This window comes from Gallus gallus, chromosome 2 (assembly GCF_016699485.2).
Source record: "Gallus gallus isolate bGalGal1 chromosome 2, bGalGal1.mat.broiler.GRCg7b, whole genome shotgun sequence".
Taxonomy (NCBI): Eukaryota; Metazoa; Chordata; class Aves; order Galliformes; family Phasianidae; genus Gallus; species Gallus gallus.
In genome coordinates, this window is record NC_052533.1 from 14,872,284 (window position 1) to 14,881,972 (window position 9,689).

Here is a 9,689-nt window from a genome sequence, read left to right on the forward strand (position 1 = left end):
CCACGACCCCGCCAGGCTGAGCTCTGCAGGTGGTGGTATTCACCCACCTTCTGCCAGAGCCTGTAAAAAATGCACAGTCCATGCCAGATTTATGCAGAGATTCCGTTTTGCATCTCAAGCATTGCTCAGGCGAATCAAGCCACAAATGAAAGGAAATGTGAAGCCCAATGAACACTACAAAGGAGTCCAATTTTGTAACAACACCTGCAGTAGCATCCTCTTCTGAGATAGTGGGGTGAAGAATTCAGAATAGTCATAGAAATATAGAATCATAGAATCATAGAGTGGTTTGGGTTGGAAGGGACCTTAAAGACCATATAGGTCAACCCCCCTGCTGGTTCTCACCCAGAAGATGAGGGAGGCTGCCCAGGGCCCCATCCATCCTGGCCTTAAGCATCTCCAGGGATGAGGCACCCACAGCTTCTCTGAACAACACTGCCAGAGCCTCACTGCCCTCTGAGTAATGATTTTTTTTCATAACAACTAAGCTAAATTTCCCCTTGTTTTAGTTTAAAGCCATTCCCCCTCATTTCCTGTCTATTTTGCACATTTTCTCCCTTTTTTATAAAGTGAACTGAGGTTTAGGCATAAACAGTTTCTGCTCCTTTTGAATTAGGAAGCCATTTCTAGAAGTGATACTGCCAATCCACGCTGCTAAAATGCCTTCAGATAGGATCCAAACAAACCTGTAAGACTGATGTAGGGAACACAAGCTTTTGGGACAAAAGCCCACTGGGAATGGTAGCAGGCCATATTTGCACACTTCTACTCTGTAGTTTTGACAGCTGGTACTTGCTTCTGTTGAAAAATAAAGCCAAAGTTTTCTTTAATCAAAGTACCAAGGAGCTGAGGCCCTGAACCAGACCTTCCTGATATCAAGTGCCATAAGGCACACAATTGCGATTGTCAAAAAAAAAAATAATAATAACAGGAGAAGTGAATTCAAGCTGATAGACCTCTTGAATTGTTTTCTTTTGGGATTATGGTGCTTTTTTTTCTGTTCTGTTTATTTCTAACATTATGCCAATCACAACCATTGGTGAACACAAAACCCCAAGTGATGTGACAAGTTGAACAAACTCACAGCAGCTGCAGGTTAACCCACTGGATTCCACTTTGTGATGGATTTCCATACACTTGGCATCAAAGCCAAGTTGCTGCAATAACTATATAAAGCAAGGTCCAGAAGACCTCATTTCCCCTTGTTCTTTGAAAGAATCATCTCATTATTTCACTTGAGAAAGAGGAGCTCAGCTCTTCTGAGTACCTGCCCTCACTTGACAGGACCAACTTCTGGAGAAACACTATACCTACAATTCTGCCTTCATCCCTGTCTGTGTGCTGAAAGGAACCATCTTTCCATGATGTCCTTGATCTGGCTTTTCAGTTCCAACCATTAATTCCCCATGGTGAGACCTCTCTCCCATGTAGGTATCCCAGCCCCTCTGGCGTGGTGGTAGGGCACGCTCCCCCAGCACCTCTGTTCACAAACATACACCACCACTAACAGGAATCAGCACAGCACAGAGAAAGGACACTGAAAATGGAAACAAAACATCATGTTAAATTCCTCTTTGACCCATTTCAGTCTGTCTTCTCTTATAAGATCACAGAATCACAGAATGGCCCGGGCTGGAAGAGACCTCAAGGATCATAAATCTCCACCCCCCTGCCAGGCAGGGCCACCAACCTCCCCATTTACTAGATCAGGTTGCCCAGGGCCCCATCCAACCTGGCCTTGAACACCTCCAGGGACGGGGCATCCACAACCTCTCCGGGCAGCCCGTTCCAGCACCTCACCACTCTTCTGGTAAATAACTTCCCCCTAACATCCAACCTAAATCTTCCCTCTTTCAACTTAAAACCGTTCCCCCTTGTCCTGCTGTTATCTACCCTTTCAAAGAGTTGACTCCCTTCCTGTTTATTGGCTCCCTTCAGGTACTGAAAGGCTGCAATGAGGTCACTCCGCAGCCTTCTCTTCTCCAGGCTCAATAAGCCCAGCTCCCTCAGCCTGTCCTCGTAGGGGAGGTGCTCCATCCCCCTGATCATCTTCGTGGCCCTCCTCAGGACCCTCTCCAACAGCTCTCTGTCTTTCTTGTACAGGGGGCTCCATAGCTGGACACAGTACTCCGTATGGGGCCTCACAAGACCAGAGCAGAGAGAGACAATCACCTCCCTGTCCCTGCTGGCCACCCCTCTCATGATGGAGCCCAGGATACCATTTGCTTTCCGAGCTGCAAGAGCACACTGCTGGCTCATGTTAAGTTTGTCATCCATCAGGACCCCCAGGTCCTTCTCTGCAGAGCTGCTCTCAAGGACTGCTCCTTCCAGTCTGTATAGATGCCTGGGGTTCCTCTGGCCCAAGTGCAAAACCCTGCACTTTGCCGTGTTGGACCTCATTAGGTTCACCAGGGCCCACCTTTCAAGTCTGTCAAGATGGTGGGTGTTTGGGCCTATTTCTGCTTTGTACACTTGGAGGATTAGAGGGCACTTTTCTGGGAAAGGCCCCGTAAATCCTCTTCAGGTTTTTAATAATGAAAATGAATTAGGATGAGCATGCTCAGTCTGGAGTGCACATCAGAAGGAGCAAAACACCAGGAAGTATAATGAAAAAGACCTTAAGGTCAGAGTAATCTGAGCTTTCCTCAATTTTATGGCCACATTAATTCTGCTTGATCTTTTTCTGAAACTGCATTTACCACACGATTTCTCAGAGGCTGGAGCTGCTCCTTAGAGCTATGGAAACTCACTCACAAGCAAAGCTGTAAAGGGAGCTGCATTCAGATTATACATTATCCCTAGGAGATCCAAATTCATTCAAAGCCACCTGCTGCTGTACCAGGAAAACCAAAGCCTGCACCTGGTTTGAAAACCAAGTTTCTGGTAGAGAAAAACATGGCTCTTTATGGCAAAGTTCTGATAAACATACTCAGATCTATGCTCAGACCAAAGAGATCACAGAAATCTTCCCTCACCAAAAATCACAATAAAAGATGATAAAAGTAAGAAAAACAGTGCAGATGAGATCTGGGCTCTATCCTTCATGGACACAACCAGCTGAAGGGGCAATATCTGGGGAACGCTGAGCACCTTAAGGGCCATGGCAGGTGCCAGCATCCTCCTCTGAAGCCAGGGGCACCTTATGGCTGGGCCAGCAGGAAGCCCTACCTCATGGCCTCCCTGTTCTTCAGTCCACAGCAGGGCAGGAGGCCACCGGAGGCCACAAGTGTGGCTATGGCCCATTTTGGCCTACTTCAGTGCCCCTTTGGAAAGGCAGCGTAGAGCTGTCCGCATAAGCCTTAAGGCAGAAACGAATGCTGGATTTCTGAAACCAAGGAGCAGAGAGCATTTTGTTTATCATCTTCGTTTTCTGTGTACCTGCAGATGCTGCTTTCCCATTGTGTTACACAAACTTGGCTTTTGGGCTTTTTGAGTGGAATGCTTCATTTTCTCTGCTCTACAGATAAAGAATCAGACACACAGCAGGGTGAATCACTCACCTTCGTACACGCTCTGGGTCACTGTCGGGCTGATGACTCAGAACACAGCTCTATTCATCTAACCCCATATCCCAAAGAAAGGTCTGAGTGCATGCTGGTTCAGTACAGTAACTCAGGCCATTTCCTTGTGCTGGTGGACTCAGCACTGTGCTTGCAGTGACCTTGCTCCTTTCACAAGCTTTCTCCCCCACCTCCCGCAGCCTGGTGCTGCCCAGCTCCGTCCAGCCATCCCCATAGGCTCTAAGAAAACTGCTATAAGGCTGGTAAATTTTCAAGAAGTGAACTGGATCAAAGTGAAAATTGTATACATTTAGGATAACTCCCACCCCCTGCAAAAATGTGCCAAGTGGCAGCACTGTGATGCTCAGGGAACCCTGTGTTCGCACCTCTCCTCGTAGGGTTCTGGCTTCTCCGTAAGTTCCTGGAATAATGTGACTATGTGAAAACTCCCGTGATCATTTAAGAAATGCACCAGTAGCTCTTCGATTTGGGGAGGAAAGCTTGAAAACATGACACTGAAGGAATCAAAATCCCCAAATTGAAAAGCTACCTGGTGACTTCTTTTGGCTCACACCCTCGGCCTGCCCTCACTGGTGGAGGCAGTGGGTGGGCATGTCAGGGTGTCCTCAGCCAGCGATAAGAGGAAAACCCTAACTCACTTCATGCACTGAGGCTGTTTTCAGTAAGGTTCGTCTTACCAACGTTAGCTTTTTAAGCTACCTACAAATTTCAACAATATTGGAAAACATCAATATATCGAAAATACTGCGTTTGAAAGCTTGTAACTTTCACAGTAGTTTTGCTGAATGAGATGTGCAGATGCTTTGGGCCTGGCTGTTAAGAGTCACTGTATTGCCCTGCAAATCTGTAGCTAAGATTCACAGCATGGCACTACCTTCATAGGCCAGGTACCCGTGCTGGAAGGGTGAAGGGACATATAACCACTGAACATAGTTTTTATGTGCTCATGCAGGAGGGCTGACAGCAAAGTAAGAAAGGTTTTCCTTCCTATTTCTTTCTCCTAATTCAAACAGGAGGAAACCATCTTAAAATGACTTCACTTCAATGTGAATCTGGAAATTGTTTAAATAACCACAGTGAGGGAAAAGAACAAAATAACAGAGAAAGGATCCTGGGAGAAAATGGTGCAGAAAGCAAGCTGAGGAGAAGGCAACATTTTCTTTTTGTTGGCGTTGTAATGGCCAAATGACACATGTATGGTGTTGGTAGGGCTTTTGGGAATAGAAATCTCTGTCCAGTTGGACAAGTCCCCTGGCTCCCTGAGAGGTGTCTCTGGAAAGAGGACCATAGGATATGTCCACAACGCCTCCTGCTCCTCCCTACCAGCTGAAGGACAGCTGAGGGCTTCAGGTGCCCATTGTGCTCTTCCATCTGGAGATGCCCCAGCTCCCATGGGGTCTGTGTCCTCAAGGGGTCTATGTCTCCATGGGAGGCGAGCAAGCACACCATCCTGTCTTTTTCTTTACATTAAATGAAGGCAATGCCCATGCCCTCAGGATAGATGAACCTGGCTTTAGCCCTAACGTTTGGGGGTCAACTCATGGACTGCTGGAGAGGGGCACTGGGGGTTCCCCTAGCATGTACTGGCGACCCTTCAGACCCTGATATGCAAAAAGTTCTCATGTGTTTAGGAGGTGAATGAAGAGATCATTTGTAAAGCACTCAGAAGATGTCGCCAAAATCCACTTCATTCATCTTTAATACTTCCAGTGCATCTTCTCAAATTTATCAGTTCAAAGCTGCTTTCTTCAAAGCTTTGGTTTGTTGGTGCAGTGAATGTTGGAAGAGAGCTAAAAGAAGAGTTGTTCAGGTAATTTTCTCCAGACACTGGAAGAGTCTGAAATACCTTTTCTTTTCTTTGTAACAGCATTTTTCTGGTGCACAAGAGCAAGACAGGGACGTGTGGGAGGCACTTGGGGTGCTATGGGTTGGGGGCTGAAGGGATCAAAGCAGTGGTTCACCCACAGCACAGGGCTGCAGCGCCAGCTGGAACTGGGAATTCCACTGGGGTAAGGACTGAGGGCACAAGGCCTGTTTTGACAAAGGCTGTCAAGTGTGCTTCACAGAGGAGAGAAAGCTATTTATGTAAAGCCATTACAGAAATTGAAGACACTTTAGCCCTAATTCCTAGATTTCACTTCACTCTCTGCAGGGAAGATGGAGAAAATACTCTGTGTGCTCTCAGTTTGCTGTTTAAATGGACAGGTTTCCTTAAGAGAAGTCTTTGACCTGCTAATGGCTAATACAGAAACACTCCACTTTCTCCCAGCTTTTAAAAGTTATTCTCCATCTCTCCTTCTTACTCAGATATGCAGAGGGAATTGAGGAGTATCCTGCTACAAAATAATTGCTTAAACCTGTTTTATTTCAAGACACTACACCCTTGCCTGAAGGAGAATTTGCAAAAATTCAGGTTCTGGCAGAGAGATATGCGAGAGAATCTTCATTGATAGAGAGGATGCAAATGTTACCTCACTGGAGAGTGGGTTTAAAGTTGTTGGGTTTTTTTTTTTTCCCTCTATAAAACAAGAATTCAGCTAATCAAATCTGAGAAATACAGGAAATCTCAGTTGGGACGAAATCCAAATAAACCCTTAGAGTTAATTGAATCCCTCCAGGGTAGCAAGTTTCCTAGTGGTTTTGATGTTGTCACACAAACTCAACAAAAGCCATAGTACCCACAATAGAGAGGGTGACAGAATGCTCCCAGGGTGGTGCCAGGTGACAAGCCTTCACCAAGTGTCAGTGTCATGCCCTGCATGTCTGGATGGAGCAGAGCGGCTCTCCCGCTCAGCTCTTGGCTCAGGATGGACAGAAGCACAAACCAGAGAGGTGCTGCAAGACACGCACCTGAGGACTCGAGAGTTCAGCAGCTCTCCTGGAGGAAATCTTTGTCTGGGAGGTGGTTTTCAATGTGACCTTGAACTGAAGTGTGTGAACCTTGGCCTGCAAGAAGTTTCTTCCTGTACTGGAAGTGCTGCAATGGGAAAGACTATGAAGCTGTCACCGACACTCAGGAAACCCCAGCAGGGGACCTGGCAACTCCAGATTTGGACCAAGGCTTGGAAATGTGAGGTTTTATTCCCATTAAACTGATGCATGATCTTGGGGAAGGCAATCCACCCATCTATGCTTTACCTTTACCTTATGTGAAATGGGAATAATCTCTGCATTGTGCTTTCAGCTGTACTAATTAAAAGAACTGAAAGAATTAAAGTTCACTATTAATTATTATTATCATTATGAAGTAGTCAACTAATTGGCAACTAATTGCTTCAGTGAGGACAAGTGCAAGGTCCTGCACCTGTGTCAGGACAATCCCAAGCACAGATACAGGTTGGATGGAGAATGGATCAAGAGCAGCCCTGAGGAGAAGGATTTGGGAGTGTTGATTGATGTAAGATTCAACATGAGCTGGCAATGGGAGCTTACCGCCCAGAAGGCCAACCATATCCTGGGTTGCATCAAGAGAAATGTGACCAACATATCGAGGGAGGTGATTCTGCCCCTCTACTCTGTTCTCGTGAGGACCCCACCTGTAGTACTGCATCCAGTTCTGGGGCACCCAACACAAGTACATTGAGTTGTTAGAGTGAGTCCAGAGGAGGGCCACGAGGATGATCAAAGGGCTGGAGCATCTCCCCTATGGGGACAGGATGAGAGAACTCTTCATCCTGGAGAAGAGAAGGCTCCAGGGAGACTATATAGCAGCCTTCCAATACCTAAAGAGGGCCTATGGGAAAGCTGGGGAGGGACTTCTTAAAAGGGCATGTAGCTACAGGTCAAGGGGAAATGGCTTTAAACAGAAAGAGGGTAGGCTTAGACTAGGTATTAAGAAGAAATTCTTTACTGTTAGGGCAGTGAGACATTGGAATTGGTTGCCCAGTGAGGTTGCAGATGTCCCACTCTGGTGGGGTTCAAGGCCAGGCTGGATGGGGCTTTGAGCAACCTGGTCTAGTGGGAGGTGTCCCTGCCTATAGCAGGGGGATTGGAACTAGATGATCTTGAAGGTCCCTTCAACCCAAACCATTCTATGACTCTATGATTATATGAAAACAGCTCAAAACTTAAGAGTTAACTCCAAGGTACTGACTTGCTTTGCCCACTGCCTGTGAGCTGGGACCACCACGCAGGGAACAGCCATGAGCCCTAACGAGGAGTCAGCTCTAAGGAGCTCTACCCATAGCACTGGTTGCAGGGACAAAGCAGCAATGTACTCTCATAGTCTCACTGCTGATGGGATTTCTGGACAATCTGCTTAGCAGGACATGAAAACCTCTTCTCACCAGCCAGTGTGACTGCTACCTTAGTTACAGTCATTTTAATTCATGAGGGACTCTTGAGAATGATCACAAACAGTAATGTAACTGAGCTGGCTGATGTTAGTTTGGATTGGCTGACAGAAAAACATCAGCCACAGTTGGAGTGGGCTTGAATAGTCTTTCATTACATTCAGTTCACTGCAAAAAATGAAACCTTCCTTCACCTCTGTGTACTCAGCTTTATACTTTTTGCAAAGGAACGTTACCCCACTGGTATGTCAGGTTTGCTCCTGGCTCACTGCCCTGACGGTTGGTGTCTGTACCACTCCCTACAGCCCCCACCAAAGCCTCCTGCCTTGTAGGACTGCCTCAGTGCCTGCACTGACCACGGGCATGCTCTGCTCCATGTAGCAGGGAAAAGGCAGTTATTTTAAATGGGTGGTCCAACAGCTTCACTGTTGGTATTATCCCCAGTTATCCAAGTCTTTATATAGACATATGTCAAGATTTAACAGCAAACTGTGAGAAAGACATACATCATTGACGCAACACACTGCAATTTACATTACGAGAAGACAACCAAATGACCATTTCCTCAGATCTCTGTTGAGCTGGTGGGGCTTTTCATAGCAAGGGGAGGAGCACTGAGGGTTTGGAAGCATTCATTGCCTTCAAGAGTTTTGCTGATTAGTTTGTTCAATTTCCTTCTAGCTTTAGCTCAAGAGAGATATTTTTAAAACAAAACAACTCACCTCCACAGGGATCAGTGATGAATAATACGTAGAAAAATTTAGCAACAAATATTTGCAGACAACTATGCTTTGTTTTCCTCTTTGGGGAATTCACTACCACTGATGATCTATATAATAGCAAAAGCTGGGACACAACTGAGGAGAAGTCAATATGGGATGGTACAGGTAGTAAAACTAATGGGGAAAAGCTGAACAGAAACATAGACGTCTGTCAAAACCAGACAAGGAAGGAAAAAAATATAATAATCAGAGGTTGTGTGGGAGTAACTTTCTGTAATACCAGTGAATATAATCCACTACTACTTTTGAAGCAATACAGATTTGCAAGGAAATCCAAGTTTCTTCCTTTTTTTTTTTTTCTTAACACCTTTATTTTTCTAGACACGTGGAATTTCCAGGCTGTATAAACGTGCTTGGCTGAACCTCCTACTCTGTTTTTTTTGGGACAGACACAGTGACTGGAGCACGGCTGTTCACAGCTCGGTGCTGGGGCTGGCTCCTGTCATCCCTGGAACAGAAGAAGGCTGTGTCAGTCTCTGAGGCGTTCCCCTGCTAGCTGCAGAGCATCACCTGGGGTGGGGAGCAAGTTCAGCTAAACCCACTTACCCAGGTTCAAAGGGCAGCAGCTGGCGAGGACAGACTCTCCTGTATGCATAGAGGCTGGCTGAGGTGTAGCCAGGCACTCCAGCTGGGGAAAGAAGGGCACTCCTGAGACTGAGCAGAGGCCCATTCATGGCTCTACGGCTAGCAAGAATTGCTCCAAATGTGCAGAAGCAACAAAATGTCCCAAGAGTTGACGAGGGGAATCACAAAATCGTAGTATAATTAAGGTTACAAAAGACCTCTCAGATCATCTAGTCCAACCATCAATCCATCACCACCATGCCTACTAATCTATGCCACGTCTACCCTTTCCTTGAAAGCCTCCAGAGAGGACAATGGGACCTTCGTGCTCTGGTGTGCTTGGTGGCTCCTTGTCCACTGTGCCCTAGGGAAAAGCCTGGGAGAGAACAGATGCTTTCTGATGAGCTGTAAGCATGCACAAAGGGCGTCCAGGAAAAAGTCTCTCCAAAAGGAAAACCTGGAATAGAACAGAAAAGGGAAGTGGCTGGGGGTCTGGGGAAGCAGGGAGGAAGGGAGGCACCAGCACAGCC